The sequence below is a fragment of the Dipodomys spectabilis genome, unplaced genomic scaffold, assembly GCF_019054845.1.
Source record: "Dipodomys spectabilis isolate Male_0828 unplaced genomic scaffold, ASM1905484v1 ptg000439l, whole genome shotgun sequence".
NCBI lineage: Eukaryota > Metazoa > Chordata > Mammalia > Rodentia > Heteromyidae > Dipodomys > Dipodomys spectabilis.
This window is the reverse complement of record NW_024871116.1, coordinates 41,674-68,816: the sequence shown is the minus strand read 5'-3', so window position 1 is coordinate 68,816 and position 27,143 is coordinate 41,674. Positions and strand designations below refer to the sequence as shown.

General features: G+C 60.0%; 1 long non-coding RNA gene across 1 annotated transcript; it reads right to left on the bottom strand.

The window, feature by feature from the left end:
* On the bottom strand, positions 1–26,778 carry LOC122097911. Its single transcript, XR_006145612.1, has 3 exons — positions 26,593–26,778; positions 8,558–8,563; positions 1–12 (listed from the first exon to the last, which is right to left on the bottom strand). It is a non-coding gene; the product is annotated as an uncharacterized LOC122097911 (long non-coding RNA).
* Between the last annotated feature and the right edge of the window lie 365 nt (positions 26,779–27,143).

Here is a 27,143-nt window from a genome sequence, read left to right as displayed (position 1 = left end):
GGCTCTTTTGTTCTGTTTCTGCAGCAGGAGGCAGTGGAGACTGCTGTCGGGGAGGAAGTGTGGAAAGGAAGGGCACAGAAAGAGGGCTTTCTGGAAAAGGAGAGACTGGAGGGATGCCTTGAGGAAGAACAGAACGGAGGGGCGGCTCCTCCAGGAGGGGCCTGGCCAGTTCTGGAAGCTGGAGGACAATGGAGGAACAGTCCTCCAGGGGCAGGGGCGCCCCTGGGCTGAAGGCTGCTTCAGGCACATAAATCAAGGAGTTGGAGAGGGGAGGGGAGCAGATGGCTTTGGGGAGTCTCTGGACGCTGGCCTGGGGACAAATCAGAGCAGGGGCCTCCAGGGTGGCTCTGGGGGACACAGGCCTGCTGCGTTCCCTCGCCTCGCCCCGCGAAGTCGGGGATGCAGTTCATAGGAGTGACCAGCAGATGGCGGTGTTGCACTAAGCCCGTTGTTGCTTCAGGGGTGGGGGTGGGAGGGGGCAGGGTTGTCTTAGTCACCAGATTCTACTCCAGAAACATTTGGGGAGCCTCTCTAGGGGGCAGTTGTGAGTTGTGAGACCCCCCCCCCCCCCAGCACCCTTGAGGACAGAAACTCCAGAACAGCCCAAGGCCAAGTCACTTCTCAGCGCCTGGGTGTTCTCTTCTAGACACTGACCTCTGGCCTTCATGCAGCCCCGCCCTCTCCCTGGGAGGTGGTGGCGGCCTGGGGCTGGGCACCCAGCTGGCGGGTGGGCACACAGCTTATTTGCTGTGTGTCAGCCACCTCTTCCTCTACCCAGCTTAGGTGACTGGGGGGGGGGTCAGACTTGGAGGGGAAGGGTCCACAAGATTGCGTGGCCTGCAAGAAAGAGAATCAGTGAGGCCTTGTGAATGTAGGGTATCAGGAAAAGCCACACCTCTTACTGGCTGTGGCCTTGCTGACTGAGCCTCGGTTTCCTCATCTGTCAAACAGGCAGTAGGGAATATGCCTCCCCTGCCCCCCCTCCCCCCCTCCTCGGCCCCCCAACAGGCTGCCAGAACTCCGCCAGGAGGCCTGTGCGGTGTTTCCCTCCTTTCATGGCTTCTCTCAGCCTTGGGCATCTGGCCTCTGGGAATCTAGGAGCAGGTAGAACGGCCTGAGGGTCAAACAGGAGTTCACATGGGCCACATCAATGCAAAAGGTGGTTCTGGCGGGCAGGCCCTGTGTCTCCTGAACTTAAAGTTGAGCCATCCGTGAAACTGCGTGGCTCAGGATCCCAGCAGACAGACTGTCCTGGGCAAAGCCAAGTAGCCTTGGTCAGCCAGGGGCTGTCCACGGGGCTGTCCAGCCAGGGCCTCCACCAGCTTCCTTCAGAACAGAGACCTTATCGGTGGGAGAGCCCCCTCCGCCCACAGGGAAACCTTGGAATGCAGGGAATGCGCAGAGCCTGCCAGCCGGGGCCCAGCGTGGAGCAGGCTTTGGAAGGACCCAGAGTCTGCTGATATTTTCCCAGAAACTCAGGCTGCTCAGCCAAGGGGAGCAAATAGCAGACAGCACCTTCTGGGCCTTGGGGGGATGGGGGGTGAGTGTCAGGCCTCGCTGGATGGAAGCTTTCCCAGGATCTCAGGCAGTGTGGGCTTGAGCCCCCACTCCCCCCACTGGCCTCTTATGGTCTGAGATTTCTGGCTTTCTTCTTGCACATCCTGGGCTGGGGTCCTGGTTGGTGGCTCCTTCCCCGCCCCCCCTGCTGGGCACTGACAGGAAAGTGTCCCTTCCACCCTGGAGAGAAGGATGCACTGTCAAACCTGAGCTCAGTTTTCTGTGTCCTTTTAGAAATTACTTCCCCTCCCCCCCACCGCCCACTGAGCCTCTGTGACCTCAGGCAGGAGATTGGGGTGATCCTGGAGGCTCAAAGGACAGGTATGAAGGGAAAGGCCTCAGGAAATGTGTGTGTGTGCATGTGAACCAGTAGCTTCTAAGATGACCTTGGCTCTCTTCCCCTAGAGTCTAGGCAGGTGTGGTTATAACTAATAAGTTATAACTAATAACAACCACAAGGCATTCACTTAGAGAAAGCAGCCACCATGCTGGAAGGAAGCACAAGTAGGTGTGAGGAGGCCCCACGGATTGGCCCCAAGGCCCTCAGCCCCCATCCCACTGAGTTCCCAGCCAGAAGGTAACTACAACTTGGCACTGATGAGAGCAAAACCATCCTCAAGGCTGGTCCCTCAGCTCTCCTTGAGCCTTCTCAGATGGGGCTTCTTGGAATAGAGACATACTCTTCACCTGAGCCCTGTAGGTTCATGAGAAAAAGATGATTGTCAAGTCTAGCTCTGAGGTCTTGACCTCAAACTCACAATCCCCCTGTCTGTATCTCCCACGTGCTGGGACTGCAGGCATGCACCACCACACTCAGTAGAGTAACCACACTCTTCCCACTTCTTGGTGGTCGACTCACCTCAGCACACCAAGGCTCAGCATGCCGAGGTTCTTCTGGAAGCTGAGCCCTGCTGCCTGAGTGCCTCGGTAGTGCCCACCACCATCTTCAAAGCTGTGATTCAGACGTTAGCCACAGCTCCACCCTCCATCCGTCCCAGCCTCCTCCCTGCCTCCGCCCTGCCTTACCCTCTGAAGGCTATGTTCCTGGATTTGGAGGCTGCAGCCTTGTAGCACATGAACGCTGGGCTTGTGTTCTTGTTTGGCCAGTGCTTTCCTCTCTTTGAGCTCCAGTTTCCCCTTCTGTGCCATCTTTCTGGGGACGGCCATGTTGGTTTCACAGGGTGAAGGCCAGTGCAGCATTTCTGCAGAGGAGACCAGTTGCTTATTCCTTGGACCTGTGGTCTCCCCTGGTGGGGACAGGATCATGGCCATACATGCTGGGTCAGGTGGCTCATACCTGTAGTCTCAGATACTTGGGAGGCAGATTGGGAGGTTCGAGGTTTGAGGCCACTATGGGAAAAATGAGATGCTCATGTTAGTAAAAAATGATGATGATGATGATGATGATACTAGCAATGATGATACAGCTGGTTGTACAAATTTGGCCAACATTGTGAATTCAAACCAATAAATGTTGGCAGAGATGGGAGGAAAAAGGAACCCTACTTCAGTGTGGTGGGAATGTGAACTATTACAACCTTCTGGACAGTAGTCTGGAGCTTCCTCATAAAAACTAAACATAGACCTTCCCTACAACTCAGCCATACCACGCCTGGGTGTCTACCCTGAACATCACAAGCCAGGATACTGTAAAGACACATCTCCATATCCATGTTCACTGCTGCACTATTCACAATAGCCCAGTTGTGGGAACAACCCAGGTAGACAAGTGGTTCAAAATATGTGGTACCTATGCGCAATGGAATTTTACGGAGCCATTAGAAAGAATAACATTATGAAATTTGCAGGGAAATGGATGGACCTAGAACAAATCATGTTAAGTGAGGTAGGCCAAGCTCAGAGACAAATGGAATATATTGTCTCTCCTATGCAGAAGCTAGATCTACAATACATGGGGACCTGATAAATTATACAGGTCTCTAGGTATTCACAGTGAGACCAAAGGAGGACACTCTTAGGAGAGGAACAGAAAGGCTGAATGCCTAAGTGCATCTGATCTTACAAAATATTTATTGAAATGGATGCTAAGAAATGAAAACAAGAGCTTTTTTTTCTTTTTCCTCTTGTTTCCTTTTTGTTGTGTTTGTTCATTTATCTGTCTTTGGGAGGGTGAGGGGAGGTACAGAAATGGAAGGTCAGCAGTGGTACTCAGTGGACACTACGCTGAAAATGAACTATACAACTTGTGGGTGGGTTAAGAGGCAAAAACTGGGAGAGAGCAAGGGAAGGGGTGACATTGTCTGAAAAGAAATGTTCTCATTGCCTGACTTATGTAACTGTAGCCCCTCTGTACATCACCTCTATGATAACAGTAGGAAAAAAAATGTAAAAGAAGCAGACTGTGGTGAGTGGTGTTGTGTGCCTGTCACCCCAGCGATGTGGAAAACATAATAAATAGGAAGACTGTGGTCTAGGCATACACGTGAGACCCTATCCAATAGATACAGCAGAAAGGATTGGGGGTATACTTCAAGTTACAGAGCGCCTGAGTAGCAAGCCTGAGGCCCTGAGTTCACGCCTCAATACTTCCCTCGGCCCCTCCCCTGCCCACACCTGTAACCTCAGTCACTCTGCAAGTGTTGATAGAAGGATGGAAGTTCAAGGCCAGCCTGAGTGGAGGTTAATGAAACCCGATCTCAAAATGAACAGACTAAGGCAAACAATCTGGTCTAGGGAATCGCAGCCACTCTAAAGACAGAGATACAAGACTGGCTAGTCAAAGCCAGCCCTAGCAAAAGCAGGAAACCCTATCTAAAAAGAAAGCTTACAGCAAACAGTCTGGGAGTGTAGCCTGATGCTGGCCCAGAAATCAAGGTGCCCTGACTTCAATCCCCAGTACTGCCCCAAAATGCAAATGACCTTGGGAGAAAACCACCCAGTGTCAAAATCCCTCAGTCCCGACTGCAGTATCTGCTCATGAAAACACAGTATTGCCAAAGAGATCTACAATGAGATGCTAACTGAGTTTGCCGTGGAATTGTGTGGGGGCGGTCCAGGTCAGCAAGGTAAACCAGGAGGGAGCCAGCTGACTTATGATGGATGGATCAATAACCTATTTATTTTCCAGCACTTCTATTAACCTCTGCCGGCCCATCACAGCTCCCGTTTGAGCGGCTGAGGCCCGCCATGCTGACTGGATGGGTCTGATTGAAAGCAGGGCCCTGCACGACCCCAGGACAGAATCCAATTACAATAATTTTCACTTGTAGATTCCGAATTTGTAGCACGTGGTCTGTCCTGGACTCCATCACTCTAGGCCATAACTAATGCCCTGTGACACAAGCAGGTGGACGGGCTCTGGCTTCCACTGTGATTGTGATCACGAGCATCAATCATGCTCGTACCTGGTGGATCGACCCCGATTGTGGATCTGGTGGATCGGCTTCGGCATCGATGGTCATGGCCATCATCGGCCCATGGGTTCCTGGGACGGCTCTGCGCGCCACCGGCTCCACATCCGGGAACTGCAAAGGCTGCTGGGTGGTCTCAGCCCCTCGGGCCGAGAGGGGATTCGATACTGTCGCCATCCAAACCCCTCCCGAAGCAGGAGCTCGCTGGGCACAGGGATCGAAGTCACCGCGCACGCGGAGCTTCTTCCCCGGCCACGCCGTCTCATCCAGGGCACCACGGGGCGGCCACATGGGTGCAACATGGTCCCGTCCCTGGACGCTGCTGATTGGGTCAGGGAAAGGGGGCCAAACCAAGCTGGGCCAATGAGGGCCTCGTGGCCACGCCCCTGGACGGTGCTGATTGGGCCAGGGAAAGGGGGCCAAACCAAGCTGGGCCAATGAGGGCCTCGTGGCCACGCCCCTGGGCGCTGCTGATTAAGCCACGGAAAGGGAACCAAGCTGGGCCAATGAGGGCCTCGTGGCCACGCCCCTGGATGCTGCTGATTGGACAAGGGGCGGGGCCAACCCAGGTTGGACCAATGAAGGCCTTATGACTTTAGGAGGGTGGCGAACCATCCCTGGGCTACCCAGAAACAGCCCAGCACCCTTGGTGGTTGTTATCAGGGTCGTTCTTGGGCCACCTGCACCCTGCGCATAGGGGAGGGCGGGGTGGCGGGGTCCAAGAGGTCTCTGAGGCATCCAGTCCTGTCCGTCCACTGTGACCCCCCCAGGCCCCCGTTAGCTGTTGTTCCTGCTCAACTGTCGTGGATGTTAATTACATCCCACGCACCCCACTAAAGGCTCCGGAACGAGCGTTCTGCACAGGTCTACCACCTAGACCCGCTCGTCAAACCCCAATTAGCCTAAGGGGGCGTGTCCTGAGACCCACGCCCTGGAGAATAAATCGGGGAGCTCGCCAGCCCCCCCTCGTTCCCCACAACGGCCCCGCTCTGGACAGCGGAACCCACTTCGGATCAGCCCTGCGCCCTGCAATGCTCCCTCACATCTTGGATGGAGACTTCAGACCAGAGCCTGCCCAGGTGCAGGCCCTCCAGCAACAGCCCCCTCCACCCCGAACTCTGGGTAAGCAATGCCTAGGCCTCTGAACCCCGCCCCCCATCTCAGCAGTAGGGCGTGGCTTAGCGCTGACACTAAGGGCCAGGGGCGGGGCTCAGTGGTAGGGGGTGTGGCTCGGCGGTGGGGGCGTGGTGTAGCAGTGGGGGCGTGGCTCAGCACCAGGGTGTGTCTCAATGACAAGGGGAGTGGCTCTGCCTCAGGGGCGTGGCTCAGGTATCATGAGGCTCGGCAGTGGGGCGTGGTTTATCCGTAGGGGGCGTGGCTCGGCAGTACCCAGCCTACCTAAAGGCAAGGTCCTGAGTTCAAACTCTAGCATTGCCAACATAAAACTAAACGGACTCGCTGGGTGCTGGTGGCTCACGCCTGTAATCCCAGCTACTCAGGAGGCTGAGGTCTGAGGACCCAGCCCTGCAGAAAAGTCCCCGTGAGACTATAATCTCCAATTAACCACTCAAAACCCAGATGTAGAGCTGTGGCTCATAGTGGTGGAGTGCTAGCCTTGAGCAAAAGAGCTCAGGGACAGTGCCCAGGCCGAGTTCAAGACCCAGGACCAAAACCAACCAATCAAACGAACAAACAAAAAACCAGGCCAGCAATAAAGAGCAGAGGAACTACAGAGGCTCCAGCAGGTGCAAAGATCCTGGGGTAGGAGCTCACTCACTGCCTCTTTGCCACCCAGGGGCCCAGGTAGGGGATGGCGTGCCCGCTTGCCACCGCCCCCAGGCCAGAGCAGTGGGAGTTGGTATCTAAAAGCCTGCCCAGACTCCCCTCCTGCGGGATGAGGGTTGTGAGGTGCTCCACCACCCCCTGAAAACCAGCTGCTAAGGTGACTTCTGTGCTTGTATTCTGGAATTCCTCATAAACCAAGTCACCTGTCCTGTCCGGCTGGCCATCTGTCTGGCTCCTCCTCCATCATGAGGCCTGGGGGACATGTGTCAGTTCAGCTTCTGTTGCTGAGACTGAGCTGCAGCTCCTGTGACTTTTCCCACCCCACTCAAGTCCTTCCAGGCTTTGCCAGTCCTGCACAAAGCTGTATGAATGTTTCTGCACCGGCTTGTTTGTTTTGCTGTTGTTTTTGGTTGTACTGGGATTTGAACCTGGGGTCTCAAGCTTCCTTGAGCCACTCCAGCCCTATGTTTTGTTAAATTTAATTTCATTTTTTTGCTTTAGTTTTCAGGTATGATCTCTTGCTTTTTGCCCAGAGCTGCTTTTGGACCGACATTCTTCTCCTTATTCCTTCTGCATAACTGGGATTCTAGGAATGCATCCCTTCACCTGGCTTATTCGTTGAGATGGGGGACTCAATAACTTTTTGCCCACGTTGATCCTTCTGATCACCTCCTGAGTGGCTGGGATTACAGGCATGAGCCACCATGCCCTCCCCCCCACTCCCACTGCCCCATTCGGTTGACACTTTGTACATTTGGCTGAATAGGTGGAGATGGGGTGGATGTGGAGGGAGGGGGAGGGATGCAGAGGCCTGGAGTGTCAGACAAGTCCGGGGAAGATCTTACTGCCATGGAGGGCAGAGTTCTTTGATGGTTTGGAGCACACAGGAAGCACCCCCTGTGGAGAGCTAACTCTGATGTGTCCGCCTCATTTCACCCGGGCTGCCAGCAGACGGCTCCTGGCTGTCCACCATTCAGGCTCAGGCTGGGAAGCCCAGCTGTGCCCGCCAACTCTCGCAGGTGTAAGCAGAGACGGTTTTGTTTTGTTTTTTTCTTGACAATTCTTTTCTTTTTTTTTTTCTCCTTCTGTCAGACCAGGGCAAATCAGATTCTTTCCGGCGTGCGGAGGGGAAATGGATGAGGAGTCTGAAAGCCGACGTTGGTCGTGCGGGTGAATCAGAGCCTCAACGCCTCCCCTCCAGGAAACCGTGGGATCCGAGGTGGCCTCCAACCCTGACATCTTGTCTTTCCATCCAGATAGGCCCGGACTTAAAAAGCTCCTGAACCTCCCCAGAGGCCTTGGTGGACTCCCAAGAATAAGATGCACCCGCCACACAGCCTCTGGCTCCCAGCACGGTGCTTCACCCCTGGGTGGCCCGGAGGTAGCGTGCTCACTCTGCGTCAGGGCTTTGTACATGCAGGTCCTTCTGTACTTCCTCCTGCTCCCCCCCCCCCCCCATAGTCCTTGAATATTGATTGGGCTCAGGCGCGATCGCTGAGCTTTTGTGCTCCAGACTGTTGCTCTACCACTTGAGCCACAACTCCACTTCTGGCTTTTTATGGTTAAAGGAAGATAGGAATCTCACAGACTTTCCTGCCCAGGCTGGCTTCACACTGGGATCCTCAGATCTCAGGCTCCTGAGTAGCTAGGGTGACAGGTGTGAGTCACTGGCAGCCGCCTTCTTCCTGCTCTTTATTGCTGACTTTCCCCCCACTCTGGCGCTACAGGGATTTAAACTGAAGGCCTCACCCTTGCTCAGTTGGTGTTTTGCCACTTGAATCATACCTCTGGGCTGGCATTTTGCTTGTTAGTTGGAGATAGAATCTTCTGGGACTGGCCTGAACTCAAACCTCCATCTTCCAGATCTCAGTTTTGTAAGCAGCTAAGATGACAGGCATGAGCCATGGAGATCTTTTCTCTCTCTCTCTCTCTTTGGAGGTCATGGGGTTTGAACTCTGGGCTTGGGCGCTGTCCCTGCACTCTTCAGCTCAAGGGAAGTGCTCTACCACTTGAGCCACAGCACCATTTCCAGTTTTTGAATGGTTCATTGGAGATAAGAGTTTCACAGACTTTTCTGCCCGGGCTGGCTTTGAACTGAGATCCTCAGATCTCAGCCTCCTGAGTAGCTAGGATTACAGGCATGAGCCACTGGTGCCCAGCATTGCTAGATTTCTAAACCTTGGGTCTTGGCTTTTTCAGCATTTGTACACACACACACACACACACACACACACACACACACACACCCCATTTCCTGTTCTCCTGTATCTTTTCTTCAGCTCTGGCACACTGTGGGCTGGGGTGACAGTTCCCCCCCCCGTCCCCCTCCCCCACTTCCATTAAGAACCCCTCCGCTGCCGTGTCCTGGAGCTGGGGTGCTCACCGCTGTGCTGTGTTTGGGAAAGGCTCATATGATCCTCAGCTCTCAGCTTCCTGAGTAGCTAAGATTACAGGTGTGAGATACCAGCTCCTGGCTTTGACTTGTTCTTTTTTGGACTGTTGTATAATCCTCGTGACTTGGGAGGCAGGAATCTGGAGGATCATAGTTAGAGGCCAGACCAGTCATGGGTGAGCCTGTTGTCTGCACAGCCATGGGGTGGGCTCCAGGGTGCGTGGCCTGGGCCATGGCCTCCCTCGGGCATCCATTGATGTCCACAGACGCGGGGTGTGAGGCTGGGGAGTCTCAGGTCCAGCTTGGGCTGGGGTTCTGGCAGGCTGGTGTGTGTGTGTGTGAGTGAGTGTGCATGCATGTGGGTCTAGAACCTCTATGAGCCTCAGGATCACCATCTGAACCATGGGGCCAGCGAGGCTGTTGTGTCTGGGGAGAAGAGGAAAGGGCTGCTGTGGGCACCCCAAGCTGGAGCACCCCAAAATCCTCAGGAAGCTGAGAGCCAAAGCGGGAGGGGGTTGGAGCCCCACCAGATGGATGGGGGTTGGTGAAGGTGGCCACGTGCCCGGCTCAGGACGGGGAGTGGGGTCCCCTCCTTCCGGCCATTCTGTCCCCCAGAACTCCCCCAATCCCTGCTGGGCATGGCTCTTATCCCTCTCCATGCCCATGCCTTGATTTACACCCCCTTGTCTGCCTGCTCCCAGCCCGAGTCCCTCCCGCCGGAGCTCTCCTCGTTTATCTCCTTCCCAGACCCCCTGATCGAAGCCCACTGGCGGGGGTGAGCCCCCCTAAGTCGGGACCAGTATTTCTTGCTCAGCTTCTGGCTGGCCAGGCTTGGATTCTCATTAAGTCTCAGCTCAGGCGTGGTTGTATTTCTTCCCCGGGCCGCACAGCCTGGAGAGGCCCAGTAATTCTTCACCTGCCTGGGCGCGCCCCACCCCAGGCCACGGCTGGAGGAGGGGGGCCAAGGGGTGCGCACCCCACAGGCAGGGCCTGGGCCTGGGGCTGGATGTGGAACCAGGCTCAGATCCGGGTCCCTGGGGCCGGCGTGGTGCCAGCTCTGGCGCTGGAGAGGCTGGGAGGAGACCCAGGCACGACCCTGACTCAGTTTCCTCATTTGTGCAAGAGAGCCTCCTTCTTCCTCTCTCTCCCCTTTGTTCTTTACCTGTCAGGTGGTGGTGTGAACACATCACAAACACAAACACATGGAAGTTCTAGCTGTATTGTAAACAAAGATGAGGAGTCATGTCTCAGAGAGGGTGAGTCACATGCCCAAGGATGCCCAGCAAGGAAGAGGACGGGTGAGGATCAGAACCCAGCCAGCTCCGCACCAGCTGTCCTATTAGCCAGGTGTTCCGCTCCCTTGGCTAGGTCTGTCTGTCTGTCTCTCCCCTCCGTAGTCCTTCTGCCTTAAGGATGCAGATGGATACGCAGGCCGGATCTAAGGGCTGCGGGTCGTGGTCCAGGCCTCCTCTTCTCAGCGCCTGGCTCCGTGGAGGTCGAGTTTGCACAGGTCCAGCCAGCTTGGGGGCCGCAGGGAGCAGTGTGGGGCTCACACCATCCTGGGACGGGTCTAGGGCTGGTCTCAGCTCCTGCGGGGCTCTGGGTGCCCACAGGGGGCCGTGGCATACAACTGGGGCTCCGTGGGTGCTCTGGGCCCTGGCCACCCACTTGGGGTGGTCAGAAAACCACGTGAGCACTGGAGTGGGGGTGCAGTGGTGAGGCACGGTCAGCCACTCATGACGTCCAGTCAGGAAATTCACCATTGCCCTGTTACTAGATCACACGAATAAAAAATGGGGTGTGTGTGTATCACAATGCAACCCCCATCTCCCCGCTTTCTTCTATATTTGGAAACAGAGTCTTGCTAAGTAGCCCAGACTGGTCACGCATTGTCCTTCGGTTCAGTTTCCCAAGGGCTGGGATTGCAGGCAGGCACCACCGCGCCTGGCTCAATGTTGTGTGTTAAGACATGGAGATGACATTCACAGCCGGGCGCCGGTGGCTCACACCTGACATCCTAGCTACTCAGGAGGCTGAGATCTGAGGATCTCAGTTCAAATCCAGCCTGGGCAGGAAAGTCCATGAGATTCTTATCTCCAGTTAACTACCAAAAAGCTGGAAGTGGCGCTGTGGCTCAAAAGGGACAGTGCCCACGCGGAGGAGAAGGAGGAGGAGGAGACTGATGATGATGATGATGATAATGATGATAATGAGGAGGAGGAATTTACAAAATTCACTAGAAAAATCCAGGAGACAGAAATGTGGGGGGAAGGTCATGCTTTGAGGCCAATCTAGGGAAAAAATCTTACCCAGACCCCATCTCTATCCATAGGCCCAGTGCAGTGGTGCATACTTGTCGTCTGAGCCATGGTGGGAAGGTGTTGGTAGCAAGGGCACAAAGCAAGATGATGTGTGAAAAACAAAGTCTCTCACAGTTGGGGGTGTCTGTGTCCAGTGAGGAGCTCCCTCCCTTCTTGTCTGAGCATCCCAGGAAGGGGAGGACCCTGCCAGGGGACTGCTGGCCGGCTGGTCACCCCTGGGACTGCGGAGGCCTCTGAGTGGAGGAGCGTAGAGGGAGGCTGGGGCCTGGAGAGGATGTGGCGTTCACTGTAAACTGTCCCTCAATCGCGGGGCTGACAGAGATGGACGCCTCCCCTAGGGCACAGTCAGGCGTGCGGGGCAGGGGGTGTGCGGGCCACAGGGCTGTGAGTTCAAGAGACAATGCTGGGGGGGGGTGTGATTTCCTAGCGTCCTCTCCCCTCCCCGAGGCCCCCACTCCAACCCCTCTCATCTGTAATCCTAATGATCCGCCGTTATGTCCTGTTTTATTAAAGCGCCATTGAACTATACCCTATTGATTTAGATTTCACAGACAATTGAAATTTAAATTGACTCCAAATTGAATGACTCCGTGTAATCTCCACTCCGCAATAAAGATAGATAAAATGCTTCTAGTTTTCGATAATACGTCCTACCGGAGGCACATTTTAATTTTGGGATGAGAGAAAAAAAGAAAAAAAAAAAAAAAAGGACCGGTCTCTACTTCCTTTGAAAAGTTGGCTGATGGCTGGGGGCCTGTGAAGTTGGGGTTGTTGTTTTCTTGTTTTTAATTTACTCTCTTCTTCTATTTTTAACATTTATTCCCCCAACCAGGGCATGGTGCTGGAGGTATGGAATTCAGCCTCGTCCGAGTCAGGGCCCATTCATTCATTCATTCATTCATTCATTCACTCATTCGTGAATTGTCCTTTTGTCCACCCAGCTGTGGTCCCTGGGGTGGGGTAGGGGGGCAGAGCAAGGGGTGGGAAGAGGGTAAACTCACCTCCCCCCCGTGTTTGTGACATCTTCAGCCTTTGCCACCTGAGGCCTCAGTCCCCAGAATGAGCCTCTGTCTACCCTCCTCTCTGCTCTACTGATGGACACTGCGAGCTGGTCCTAGGTGGCCACGGGTGACCTCATCACGGGTGATCTCATGACATTGACTGGTCTGGGGAGGGAGCTTCGACCTGGGACACTTCTGTGATCTCAGCTTCTGAGTTCACTGGAATCCCTGTGTAAAACCCGGGAGCAAGGTGGTGTGGTGGAGGACGGAAGTGAGCCTTGAGCCGCAGGAACTGGAGGACTCAGCCAGGAGAAAGGGAAGGGGTGGAGGAGGGAGCCGCAGGAACTGGAGGACTCAGCCAGGAGAAAGGGAAGGAGTGGAGGAGGGAGCCGCAGGAACTGGAGGACTCAGCCAGGAGAAAGGGAAGGGGTGGAGGAGGGAGCCGCAGGAACTGGAGGACTCAGCCAGGAGAAAGGGAAGGAGTGGAGGAGGGAGATGCAGGAACTGGAGGACTCAGCCAGGAGAAAGGGAAGGGGTGGAGGAGGGAGCCGCAGGAACTGGAGGACTCAGCCAGGAGAAAGGGAAGGGGTGGAGGAGGGAGACGCAGGAACTGGAGGACTCAGCCAGGAGAAAGGGAAGGGGTGGAGGAGGGAGATGCAGGAACTGGAGGACTCAGCCAGGAGAAAGGGAAGGGGTGGAGGAGGGAGATGCAGGAACTGGAGGACTCAGCCAGGAGAAAGGGAAGGGGTGGAGGAGGGAGATGCAGGAACTGGAGGACTCAGCCAGGAGAAAGGGAAGGGGTGGAGGAGGGAGATGCAGGAACTGGAGGACTCAGCCAGGAGAAAGGGAAGGAGTGGAGGAGGGAGACGCTGGTGGAGACGCAAAAGGAAGCACAAAGGCTCTGTGGTCAGGAAAGAGAGGAAGAGAATTTTGCTGGTTTGGAGAGTGGAAGGAAGCCCAGTCTCCTTGGGGTGTGAGTCTGAGATGCAGGCGGCTGGGAACAAGGCTCAGCGGTCTCCTGTTTGTTGTCCTTAGAACTTTGTGCCACTGGAAGCTTATGGGCGACATTTTTCGGCGTCTGCTTCCTCCACCAATGATAACTCTGTAAGACCAACCCAAGGGAGCTCTTGTGCACACGTCACAGGCGTAATCAAGACTGTGGCTGGAGAGACAGATGGACACCCAAGGTCTGCCGTCCAGCTTCTGTCCAGGGTGGCAGGGCTGGACCTCGAGCTGGACTGGGGTTGGTTTCAGGCACTAGAGGATCTGGGAGGTGTTTGAGGACAGGAGAAAAGTTCCGTGGTAAAGACGCCTTGGCCAGGCGATGGCCTGTGTCTACGTCTTCAGGGCCAAGTGTGGTGGCTCACACCTGCAATCCCAGCTGCTGAGGAGACAAGAGGTTGGGAAGAATAGTGTTCTGAGGCCAGCAAGACTCCATCTCAGCAAACAATCTGGGTGCAGTGGTGTTCACCAGTGGTGTCTCAGCCATGTCGGAAGTACGGACAGCAGGATCGAAGTCTGAGACTGGTTTTTGGCCATAAACGCAAAAATCTTACCTAAAAGGTAACAAAAGTGAAGTGGGGCCGTGGCTTCAGAGCATCTACCACTCAAGTGCAAAGCCCTTAAGTTTGGACCCTAGTACTGAACTGCCCCCCCCCCCAAATAAATTAGGGGCAAATCTGATCCAGGTACATCATGTGTATACATCTTACAAGGAAACCTTTCTGTATCATTAATTTACACCAATAAAAAAATCAGAGTTTGTAGTGTTGTAATGGGGATGGAGACCTTTCCCCTCCCCTCCCCCTTTCCTGCAGGACCTCCACCCAGGGCTGACCCCTGACCTCCACCCAGGGCTGACCCCTGACCCGGGCAGCGCCATAGCTGGCTCCAGTCTTGCTCCTCACAGGCTGGGTGATGGTCTAACCTGTCACTAAGTTCCCAGGATGCCCACCACCTGGTGCTTTGGCCCCCCCCAAGGGTACCCCAGCTCCCCAAGTGGTGGCTGCCCTGTGCTTCTCTGTGACACCCTCCCCCATCCCCAGGCCGTGTCCCCCTCGCCCTTGTGTCTCCCTGGAGAGAGGGACCTGGCAGATAATTGCTACTTAATGACCAATCAATCCCCATTAGTGCACGCGTGCGGGTCATTAGTGGATGAAAGTGTCCTGAGCGCGGACGCAGAGGCAGCGCGGGGGGACGGGACGGGGACGGGACGGGGACACATGGCAGTGTACCCAGACTGCTCCTGGAGGGCTGGGAAGCCAGGACGCCTAGAGCTGAGCTGCGCGATCCCAAGCTCCCAGAGCCTCCTGACTGCGCCCTTCCGCTGGCTTTCCTACCCAGCCCAGGGTGGTGACTTCTGCTCTGGCCCCTCCAGCGGGGGCCGGGTCCCAGCTGCCATGCAGGCCGGCGATGGCACCGATGCCAGCCTGGAGATCACAGTCCGGGCCTGGAGGGGCGCACGTGCCTTACGTCCAGCCAGCCAGGGTCCCCACGCTCAGGACTGTCCGCTCCTCCTTCCCTCCATTCCTCCCTCCTCTCCTTTCCTGTCTCCTTCCTCTCCTTCCCTTTCTATCTTTGCAGCTACTGAGGTTTGAACTCAGGGCCCTCGCGCTGGCTAGGCAGGTGCTCTGCCCCTGGCGCTGTACCCTTAACCTCCTCTTATCTTGGTTATTGTCCAGGTTAGAATCTTCCGTTGCGCCAGGCGGGCCCGGGCTGCGATCGTCCCATTTGTGCTTCCCTGTGCCACCGGGGATGGGAACCATGTCTTCTGCACCCTGACTGTGTGCTTCCCTCAGAGCTGGGAGGACAGGCATGCACTCCCACGCCCAGATACTGGTTGAGATGGCGCTTTATGACCTTTCCCACCTTAGCTGGCCTTGAACTTCAGGTCTCTAGATCTCTGCCTCCCAGTATCTGGGATGCCAGGCCTGAACCACCATAACTGACTGGCTCTCTCAGTCGATTCCTAAACTCTCATTTCGTGGCAGTGTGGGCTTGTTAATATACATATACATATTTTTTCTAACACACACACATGCGCACACACACATGCACACACAATAGGTGCGTCCGGTGTGGTGTGCGTCCTGGGCCCTGGCTGCATGCGTCCTGCGTGGTGTGCGTCCTGCGCCCTGGCTGCATGCGTCCTGCATGGCGTGCATCCTGCGCCCTGGCTGCATGCGTCCTGCGTGGTGTGTGTCCTGCGCCCTGGCTGCATGCGTCCTGCATGGCGTGCATCCTGCGCCCTGGCTGCATGCGTCCTGCGTGGCGTGCGTCCTGCGCCCTGGCTGCATGCGTCCTGCGTGGTGTGCGTCCTGCGCCCTGGCTGCATGCGTCCTGCATGGCGTGCATCCTGCGCCCTGGCTGCATGTGTCCTGCGTGGCGTGCATCCTGCGCCCTGGCTGCATGCGTCCTGCGTGGCGTGCGTCCTGTGCCCTGGCGGCGTGCGTCCTGCGCGGTGTGCGTCCTGCGCCCTGGCTGCATGCGTCCTGCGTGGTGTGCGTCCTGTGCCCTGGCTGCATGCGTCCTGCGTGGCGTGCGTCCTGCGCCCTGGCTGCATGCGTCCTGCGTGGTGTGCGTCCTGCGCCCTGGCTGCATGCGTCCTGCGTGGTGTGCGTCCTGTGCCCTGGCGGCGTGCGTCCTGCGCGGTATGCATCCTGCGTGGCATGCGTCCTGTGCCCTGGCGGCGTGCGTCCTGCGCGGTATGCGTCCTGCGTGGCATGCGTCCTGTGCCCTGGCGGCGTGCGTCCTGCGCGGCGTGCGTCCTGCGTGGCATGCGTCCTGTGCCCTGGCGGCGTGCGTCCTGCGCGGTATGCGTCCTGCGTGGCATGCGTCCTGTGCCCTGGCGGCGTGCGTCCTGCGCGGTATGCGTCCTGCGTGGCATGCGTCCTGTGCCCTGGCGGCGTGCGTCCTGCGCGGCGTGCGTCCTGCGTGGCATGCGTCCTGGGCGTCCTGGGCATCCTGCGTCGTGTCCTGCGCCCCCCAGCGTGCAGCCATGGAAACCGCGCGGTCAGACAAGTTCTCGCCTCGAGGGTTAGTGTGAGGGTTAGTGTGTCGGGAGGAGCTGAGAGCCGAGCCCGCCTCGGAGCCACAGCTCTGCGGGAAAACCCACAGGCGAGCAGAGCCCACGCGGGGTGGGGAGACCCAGCGGCCCACGGGGCCCTCAGCTGGCCCTGGGCCCGGGGGCGCCTCCCCACACTGCGCTCAGCAAGCCGCGGTACCAACGTGTTTATCCAGCATCAGTGTGAACATGGCCTGGGTGTGACCAGGTGTGTGCTTCACGATAGATGTTTCCTGCTATCTGCTTAGCATGTTACTTATGATTTATATTTATAATTGTTGCACATTAACTTGTCAACGCTGTTACAGATATGCTCGGATACATGGTGTATATGTATATGTCTGTACACACACACATTTGGTGCCAGGGCTGGGGCCTGAACTCTGGGCCTGGGCGCTGTCCCTCAGCTCTTCAGCTCAAGGTGAGCCCTCTACCACTTGAGCCGCAGCGCCACTTCCGGTTTTCTGGTGGTTTACTGGAGATAGGAGTCTCACGGACTTTGCTGCCCAGGCTGGCTTTGAACCGCGATCCTCAGAGCTCAGCCTCCTGAGTTGCGGGGGTGACAGGCGTGAGCCCTTGCTGTTTTATCAGTGAATTTTATGGCAGGCATGTGATGTTATAAATGCATATGCTCTTACGCATAAACTGCAGGTCGACTTCTATAGCTCGTGGTAGACATTGAATATTGAGCATTACGTGATGGATAAAAGTCATACGTAAGTTATAGCGATAAAGTATTAGAATGAAAGGATGTATGGTAGGATCTACTCATCGTAGTAGATTATACCGTACTTATTTGGCACGGTTGGTGGTCTCGAAAAGGCCCTTCCCCTTCCCTCTGCCTAACCATTTCCCCCAATTTTCTCCTTCAGCGAGCGCGGGCTCCTTTCCCAGGTGGACGCGGTGGGGGCGAGGAGGGGCGGGGCCGCCCACATCCCAGGCCTCCCGCTCCCCTCCTCCCCCTCTCCTCCCTCCTCCCCCTTCCCTCCCCCTCCCCCCCTCTCCTCCCTCCTCCCCCTTCCCTCCCCCTCCTCCCCGTCCCCCTCCCCTCCTCCCCCTCCCCCTCCTCCCCCTTCCCTCCCTCTCCTCCCCCTCCTCCCCCTCCCCCTCCTCCCCCTTCCCTTCCCCTCTCCCCTTCCCTCCCCCTCCTCCCTTCCTCCCCTCCTCCCCCTCCTCCCCCTCCCCCTCCTCCCCCTCCCCCTCCTCCCCCTTCCCTTCCCCTCCTCCCCGTCCCCCTCCCCTCCTCCCCCTCCCCCTCCTCCCCCTTCCCTTCCCCTCTCCCCTTCCCTCCCCCTCCTCCCCCTCCTCCCTCCTCCCCCTCCCCCTCCTCCCCCTTCCCTTCCCCTCTCCCCTTCCCTCCCCCTCCTCCCTTCCTCCCCTCCTCCCCCTCCCCCCTCCCCTCCTCCCCGTCCTCCCCTCCCCCCCGCTGAGCTCGGGCTCGGGCCGCACCCCGCTCCGCTCCCTCTGGCTATGGAGAATGATGGACAGTAATTAAAACTAAGCTGATCACCTCTCCATTCCTGACATTTCTGTGGGGTTTTCTGGGCGTTATCTATAGAGATTAAACAGTGACGCGGGGCCGGGTTAGGAGAGCGGCGCTGCGCCCTCTCCGCGTCCCCGCCGTCCCCGCGCCCCCGCCGTCCCCGCGTCCCCGCCGTCCCCGCGTCCCCGCGTCCCCGCCGTCCCCGCAGCCGTCCCCGCGTCCCCGCCGTCCCCGCAGCCGTCCCCGCGTCCCCGCGTCCCCGCCGTCCCCGCAGCCGTCCCCGCAGCTGTCCCCGCCGTCCCCGCAGCCGTCCCCGCAGCCGTCCCCGCAGCCGTCCCCGCAGCCGTCCCCGCAGCCGTCCCCGCAGCCGTCCCCGCGTCCCCGCGTCCCCGCGTCCCCGCGTCCCCGCCGTCCCCGCAGCCGTCCCCGCAGCCGTCCCCGCGTCCCCGCGTCCCCGCGTCCCCGCCGTCCCCGCAGCCGTCCCCGCAGCCGTCCCCGCGTCCCCGCGTCCCCGCGTCCCCGCAGCCGTCCCCGCCGTCCCCGCGTCCCCGCCGTCCCCGCGTCCCCGCGTCCCCGCAGCCGTCCCCGCGTCCCCGCCGTCCCCGCGTCCCCGCGTCCCCGCAGCCGTCCCCGCGTCCCCGCGTCCCCGCCGTCCCCGCGTCCCCGCGTCCCCGCAGCCGTCCCCGCCGTCCCCGCGTCCCCGCGTCCCCGCCGTCCCCGCAGCCGTCCCCGCCGTCCCCGCGTCCCCGCCGTCCCCGCGTCCCCGCCGTCCCCGCAGCCGTCCCCGCCGTCCCCGCGTCCCCGCCGTCCCCGCGTCCCCGCCGTCCCCGCAGCCGTCCCCGCCGTCCCCGCGTCCCCGCCGTCCCCGCGTCCCCGCGTCCCCGCAGCCGTCCCCGCGTCCCCGCCGTCCCCGCGTCCCCGCGTCCCCGCCGTCCCCGCGTCCCCGCGTCCCCGCAGCCGTCCCCGCGTCCCCGCGTCCCCGCAGCCGTCCCCGCGTCCCCGCGTCCCCGCAGCCGTCCCCGCGTCCCCGCGTCCCCGCAGCCGTCCCCGCCGTCCCCGCGTCCCCGCGTCCCCGCCGTCCCCGCGTCCCCGCGTCCCCGCAGCCGTCCCCGCGTCCCCGCGTCCCCGCAGCCGTCCCCGCGTCCCCGCGTCCCCGCAGCCGTCCCCGCCGTCCCCGCGTCCCCGCAGCCGTCCCCGCGTCCCCGCCGTCCCCGCGTCCCCGCGTCCCCGCAGCCGTCCCCGCCGTCCCCGCGTCCCCGCCGTCCCCGCCGTCCCCGCGTCCCCGCGTCCCCGCAGCCGTCCCCGCCGTCCCCGCGTCCCCGCCGTCCCCGCGTCCCCGCGTCCCCGCAGCCGTCCCCGCGTCCCCGCCGTCCCCGCGTCCCCGCGTCCCCGCAGCCGTCCCCGCGTCCCCGCGTCCCCGCGTCCCCGCAGCCGTCCCCGCCGTCCCCGCGTCCCCGCCGTCCCCGCGTCCCCGCGTCCCCGCAGCCGTCCCCGCCGTCCCCGCGTCCCCGCCGTCCCCGCGTCCCCGCGTCCCCGCAGCCGTCCCCGCGTCCCCGCCGTCCCCGCGTCCCCGCGTCCCCGCAGCCGTCCCCGCGTCCCCGCGTCCCCGCCGTCCCCGCGTCCCCGCGTCCCCGCAGCCGTCCCCGCCGTCCCCGCGTCCCCGCGTCCCCGCCGTCCCCGCAGCCGTCCCCGCCGTCCCCGCGTCCCCGCCGTCCCCGCGTCCCCGCCGTCCCCGCAGCCGTCCCCGCCGTCCCCGCGTCCCCGCCGTCCCCGCGTCCCCGCGTCCCCGCAGCCGTCCCCGCGTCCCCGCCGTCCCCGCGTCCCCGCGTCCCCGCAGCCGTCCCCGCGTCCCCGCGTCCCCGCCGTCCCCGCGTCCCCGCGTCCCCGCAGCCGTCCCCGCGTCCCCGCGTCCCCGCAGCCGTCCCCGCGTCCCCGCGTCCCCGCAGCCGTCCCCGCGTCCCCGCGTCCCCGCAGCCGTCCCCGCGTCCCCGCGTCCCCGCAGCCGTCCCCGCCGTCCCCGCGTCCCCGCGTCCCCGCAGCCGTCCCCGCGTCCCCGCCGTCCCCGCGTCCCCGCGTCCCCGCAGCCGTCCCCGCCGTCCCCGCGTCCCCGCCGTCCCCGCGTCCCCGCGTCCCCGCCGGTCCGAGCCAAGCCGCCGGCCCTGCCAAGTTCGGAAGTCCCCTTTCCTCAGAGGCAGTGGCGCGCTCTGGCCCCGGGGCCGGTGCGTGCTCGTGCGCTTGCGTGTGTGTGCGTGTGTGCGTGCACGTGCGCGCGCGTGCGCGTGGGGTGCGGGCAGGGCCGCTCAGCAGCAGCCTGCGGTCATCCCCAGCCCGGGACCCGCAGCGTGGCCGCCCTGGCCCCGACGCTTCGCTCTGGGCCTTGCTGGCCGCCCACGGAGTGACCACTGCAGGGCCTCCTGTCCGTCCGTCCGTCCGGCCTGGCCTTGCTCCCACTGTTTTGTCTTCGCCCGCTCTCCCGTCACCCTCACAAAGGCCTCAAGTCGCTGGTGGGTGGGCGCTGCTGCTGCGGGTCTGTGATGCGGAGGCTGTGGAGGACCAGACCACTCACCGGAGCCAGGAAGGCTCAGGGAGGAAGAAGGGGTCGTGGGCCCCAGTGGGCCACGCCCCCAAGACCTAAAGTCTCACCAGGCCACGCCCCAAGGCTAAAGTCTCCCACCAGGCCACGCCCCCACCAACAAACCCTCCCACCAGGCCACGCCCCACCAATAAACCCTCCCGTCAGACCACGCCCCCAAGACCTACAGTCTCTCACCAGGCCACGCCCCCACCAATAAACCCTCCCACCAGGCCACGCCCCACCAACAAACCCTCCCACCAGGCCACGCCCCTACAAGTAAACTCCTACCAGGCCACGCCCCCACCAATAAACCCTCCCACCAGACCACGCCCCCAAGACCTAAAGTCTCACCAGGCCACGCCCCCACCAATAAACCCTCCCACCAGGCCACGCCCCCAAGGCCCCAAAGCCTCTTACTAGACTATGCCCCTTAAAGGTTGTACTATCAAGAGCTCAAAGCTCCCCCCTTCCCTCCCTCCCTCCCATCCCTCCCTCCCTCCCTCCCTCCTGCCCTCCCTCCCTCCCTCCTTTCCTTCCTTCCCTCCCTCCTGCCCTCCCTCCCTCCTTTCCTTCCTTCCTGCCTGCCTGCCTGTCCATGTACCTGGGACTGGGTGTGTTATCAAGGAAGTTTTATGTAGCTCACGGCTCTGGAGGCCTGGGAGCGTGGAGATGGGGTGCTTACACCTGAGGGTGTCACACATCACCGGTGTCCTGGCATGTGTGTGTGTGTGTGTGTGTGTTTGTGTGTGGTTGCCGGCATGTGTGGCAAGGAGAGATGGCTCAGCCTGAGAGGGATGGGAAGGGACACGCTCCACTCCGTGCTGCGCCAGCCGGTCCCCGGCCAACCCTCCCGGGGAGAGGCCCGATGCCCACGGAGGTCAGGACAGCCAACTCTGCCCCAGCCCAATACCAGAAGTGGGGGCCACAGGCACGTGTCCATCCGCAGACGGACAGGATGAGCAGGAGTCCACTGCCAACGGCCACCAGACGGGAGAGAGAAAGGAATCTCGCCGTCCCAGCGACCCAGGAGGCTGAGATCCGAGGCTCGTGGTTCAAAGCCAGTCCTGGCAGGCAGGTGTGAGACTCCCATCTCCAATTAACCACCAGCAGCTGGGCTGGTAGAGCAGCAGCCTTGAGAGAAAGAGCTGCAGGGCAGGGCTCAGGCCCTGAGTTCAAGCCTTAGTCCTGGCATGTGCGCACACGCGAACACACACACACACACACACACACACACACACACACACACGGTGGAGTTGGGGTATGATTACTTATGGGGTGTACCCCCTCATAACATGGCATGCACAGCCACCTGCCACCTCCTCCCCCTGCCCGTGAAGTGGTGTTGGGAGCACCACTAACAAATATAGAAATCGAGGATCAGAGAGGTTACGCCACTTGTCCAAGGACACACAGAATAAACCGGAAGATATCTGTGCAGCCCGGCCTCCCAACGGCTCTCCCCTTGTCTTCATGTTATTTAGGCTGAATCCTGGACACGGTTGGTGCAGGATGGTGGGCTGACAGGGTTTCCCTCATTTCCCTCCTGGGGTCACCTTCCAGCCACAACCCCCCCCCCCCCCCCCCCGCACCTCTCCCAGCTTGGCCAACGGGCTCTGAGACTGAGTTGTCAAGCAGGAGATAGGAAGGAAGAGAAAGCAATTTCCTCTGTTTCTTGGCCCGGGTCTAGGCAGTCAATACAGTTAACAGTAAATCAAATATCAAGACTGCATTGACCCGGGAAAAGGCCAAGGAGAGAAAAAAAAAAATCCACAGTAGAATCCAAAAAAGTAAAAAAATAAAGTTCAGCCCAATGCGTAAATCACACCTGGGGAACTGAGTCTGCTCCACAGGCAGCAGCAGAGCCCCAGGCGCCTGGAACCAGCCGGGCTCCCCACACAACGGCCTCCGGCTGTTCCTTCGGGCGAACCTGGGGGAGAAAGCGTGGAGAGGAAGGGCTGGAGGTGTCTGGTTTGAGTTCCTCTGTCAACCTACGGCCCTCGGCTGAGCTGGCTCCTGAGCAAAAAGCTCAGGGATGGGCAGGGTAGTGCATGCCTGCAATCCCAGCTCTTGGGAAGCCAAGGTAGGAGTATTATGAGTTCTTAGTAAGACACACACACACACACACACACACACACACACACACACACACACACACACACACACACACACACAGAGCAACCCCTCAGCCACAGTCCAATGGTAGCACCATTCATCATTGTCTTTATTCAACGAACATTAGGTACCACTGTGTTCCAGGCACTGTGTGGAGGCCCTGGGGATACAGCTGGGAATAAGCTTGGTCCCGACTTAACTGAAAGCCCCCTGAACTGAGTTTTGGGGGTGATGAAAGTTGCACGGTCAGAAGACAGAGGGGTGTGGGACGCTGGGGGAGGGCTGAGTTCACTTCAGGAGACTTAGGGTGGATGAGGACAGGCACCCAGGGGACAGCGGGGAGGAGAGGATTCCCAGGCAGAGGGGAAAGCAGAGCAGGTGCAAAGGCCCTGTGGCAGCTGTGCCTGGGGCGCTCAGGCTGGATGTAGCATAGCGAGAGGAGGGTGGTAAAGGTGGGGTTGGGTTTGTATTGGTACTCAAGGCCTGGGACAAGGCAGGGAGTGTGTGTGTGTGTGTGTGTGTGTGTGTGCGTGCTTGCTCACGTGCACACGCATTCGCCCTGGTCCTGGGGCTTGAACTCAGGGCCTGGGCGTGCTGTCCCTAAGCTTTTTTTTTTGCTTAAACTAGCCACAGCTCCATTTCCAGTTTTTTTTTTTTCTGGTTCACTGGAGATAAGTATCGTGGAGTTTCCTATCTGGGCTGGCTTCGAACCGGGATCCACAGATCTCAGCTTCCAGAGTAGCTAGGGTGACCGGAGCCAGCGGGCTGTGCTAAGTGAGGCAGCTTTCCCGCCCTCTGCTCCCGGCAGTCCCGCAACTGACCACGAGGTGTCGCCGTCGGACCACGGTACCCGGACCGCCCTGCGCGCACGCGCGAAGGATGCAGATGGGTTTCCCACCCGGGGGCCCGTGCCCGCCCGCGCGGCTTTGGGTACGTGTACCACGAGGACTCCTCCCGTCCGCCTCTTCCCGGGCCCGCGCGCTCCCAGCCCAAAGGTGGCTGAACACTATGTCAGGGGCTGTGAGCGCCCTACTGCGTGCTGTGAGCGCCCTACTGCGTGCTGTGAGCGCCCTACTGCGTGCTGTGAGCGCCCTACTGCGTGCAGGGGCCCCAGCCACTCAGTCTCCAGCCAGGGCATCTTGGGGCGAGGTGGTGTGACTTCTCAGCCCATTTTGTACCAGGGGGAAACTGAGGCTCGGCGCTGGGAAACCTTTCTTCCCCATGGCTGTGGGATTTGCCCGAAGCCGGCTTGGTCTTTCTCCCAGGTTTATTGGGATGATAAGTTCTTGGGGTGCACAGATCTGAGGTCGGCTTTCTGCTGGCTGGTGGCGTTCTCAAAGTCTGTGTGGCCGGCACCATACCCCTCCCAGGGGCACCCCAAGACTTGCAACAGTTGCTCCTAATTCTTCCATTCTAATCCCCTTGTCCCCCATCTTCAGCTTGTCATAACCCAGCGTCTGTTCTTTAGTTTTGTCCTCTTGCCTGTGCTGGGCCCTTCATCTACACGGAGCCCCGGAGAAGGTGGCTTTTCTCCATCATGTTCATCAGCGTGGTGGAGTGAATCAGGGAGCCATTCCCTTTTCACTGCCGCATAATATTCCACTGAATGGGCATACCGCAGTTGTGTTTGCTTGCCTGCTGCAGGGCCCGCTCTGGCGATCGTGAACAAGGGCCCGGGAAGCTCTGGTGAGCTCCTAGGCGTTGGATTCCTTTGGGCACACTCCTGGGAGTGGAATTCCCGAGTCTTGTAGCAATGTCACATTTGATGGTTTGAGGTGCGGCGGGCTGCTTCTGGGATGGCTACACTCCTTTTAATATCTCCTGCCGGCTGTGTGAGGCGGCGGGCTGGGTTTTTCCCCCTTCATCATCCTTGCCAATGGTTGTTACTCTCTGAGGTTTTTTTTTTTTTTTTTTGGTTGGTCATGGGACTTGAACTCTGGGCCTGGGCGCTGTCCCTCAGCTCTTCAGCTCGAGGCAAGCGCTCTACCACTGGAGCCACAGCGCCACTTCTGGTTGGGGATAAGAGTCTCATGGACTTTCCTGCCCAGGCTGGCCTTGAACCGTGATCCTCAGATCTCAGCCTCCTGAGTAGCTAGGGTGACAGGCGTGAGCCACTGGCGCCCAGCTCTCTCTGAGATTTTGATTCTGGCTCTCAAGGGGTGTGCAGCATATCTTGTTGTGGTTTAGATTTCTCAGACGACCAGTGGTATCAAAACATCAGTTCAAGGGAGGATGGGCCGTTTGTGTGTCTTCTTTGGAGAAACATGGACTCGTATACCACATGCCTTTTTCTTTTATTGCGAAAGTTGGGTTTTCTCCTTGTTGTTGGATTGTAAGAACTCTTTATATGTTGTGCACACCGCTCCCTTATTTGAGAGAGAGGCAGATACGGTCTCCCGTCCTGCGGAGTGCGGTCTTTATGCTCCGTGCTGAGCCGTGGCGTCCTCTGAGCGGGGCTGCTGGGGCCGTGGGCACCGTCCAGCTGTCCTGGGTGGGTGAGGAGGAGGGATCTGGACAGGACTCAGAGGTGCGCTGGGCTGATTGGGGTGCAGAGCGGGGGGGGGGGGAACTGTGGCCTTGGAATTGAGTGCGTGTGGTTCTAGCCCTGGGCAGGAGGTGGCCAGGTCCTGGGTGGCGTGCGTGCATGCATGTGCATGCATGTGTGTGTGCGCGCACGCGCGCGCACTCGGTTGATGCCATCCAGCCTCAGTTTCCCCACCTGTACCACATGGAGGTTGCTGTGGATCACGCGAGGCGGGCAGGCGTGTGGAGCGAGGTCTCTCCCTCGTCTGCTCCTGCCCTGGGGTGCGGCCCGTGGCTGGGGGAGCCCCAGCGCTTGCAGGAGGAACACAGAGGGGGTGGCCTGGCGCCCATCATCTCCTCCGGGACTCCCGGGCTCCCAGATTCCCAGGGAGGGGGGGTGCCCAAGGGGGGGCACCAAGATCCCAGGGCAGGGCAGGACACCTGGACGGCTCAGAGAGGGCGGCCAGGGCGTGGGGTCACACAGTGCCAGGCTGGGACCCCTGGGATCATGACCCGGGGAGCCGAGGCCCGGGCTCCGCTGTGCGGGGATCTGGCTACTCTCTGGGACAAGGCGATGTGCCCAGGCCCAGGCCCAGGGCTCCAGGCTGAGCCTTGGAGCCGATGCTTTTTAGGGCCCTGGAGAGCCGGGGCGCTGGCTGGGGGGGGGGTAGGGGGAGGGGAGGAGATTGATTCCAGCTCCCAGGGCCGCAGGTGGCCAGGCAGCGATTGCAGAGCCCAGCAGCGGGAGATGAGAAGCCCCCGGGTCAGGGCTGGGCTGACCCTGGGCCCAGAGCCTGGGTTGGGCGTCTGGAGGGGGAATGGGGGGGAGGGGGTTGCAGCCAGCCAGGTCTGCCATCCTGGGCTGGGGGAGGAGGGGAGAGCTTCACACATGGCTCAGGGCCCTTCCAGAAGTTTCTTTCCCTGGGTGCTGCTTTTGCTTGTGTTCTGTGCAGGGCGCTGGGCTTCTAGCAGGCAGGGTGTGGAATTCCTTCGGGACGTGGCCAGGGTTGAAGGTGACAGCTGTGGCTCCCCTGGGGGGGTGGAGGGGCGAGCCCAGAGTCCAGGGCTGGGCCCCGAACCCCCTTTTCTGCTCCTGGACTTTCCTGCCCGGGCTGGCTTTGAACCAGGATCCTCAGATCTCAGCCTCCTGAGTCGCTAGGATGACAGGCCTGAGCCACTGGTGCCAGCCATTGCCTGGTTTTGTACACGGGGACAGGGAGGCCCAGACCGGGGAGGGCTGGGCTGGACCAGAGCCCAGTCGGTTAGTGCAAGGCCAGGCCTGGACCTGGGGGGGGGTCTCTTCCTTCCCTCCACGGCTGCTGGGTCCACCCCGTGCGGGTATGGGGGGCAGCGCGGGGTGGGGGGCTCGGGTAGATCTGGATCTCGGGGTTAAAGTAAGTGATCTTGACCAGGCACTGGTGCTCACGCCTGCAGTCCCAGATGACTCAGGAGGCTGAGATCTGAGGATCACAGTTCGAAGCCAGCTGGGGCAGGAACGTCCCCATGAGACCCTTGATCTCCCAGGAACCACCACCAAGCTGGAGGTGGAGCTGTGGCTGGAGCGGCAGAGCGCCGGCCTTGGGTGAAGAAGCTGAGGGACAGCGCAGAGGCTCTGAGCTCAAGCCCCAGGGCTGCACGGAGCTTGCGTGGCTCCCTGAGCCATGTGGCGTGGCCCCTCAGTGCTCAGTGCTCACGTGGCATCCGGTCCCCGGGTGGAGAGTGGTGGGGCATGCTGGGAATTCTGCAACCTGACAGGGCCTCCTCCTCCAGGAAGCCCTACTGACTGCTCAGAAACTTCCCGTAGCCCTGGGGCTCACCTGCACCGACCCCCACCCCACAGAGTCTCACCAGCCAAGACAACCAGAATACCTGTGGAGTTCAAGGGGGGCTTTCCCTCCCTCCCCTCCCTCCCTCCCTCCCTCCCTCCTTCCTTCCATCCTTCCTTCCTTCCTTCCTCTTT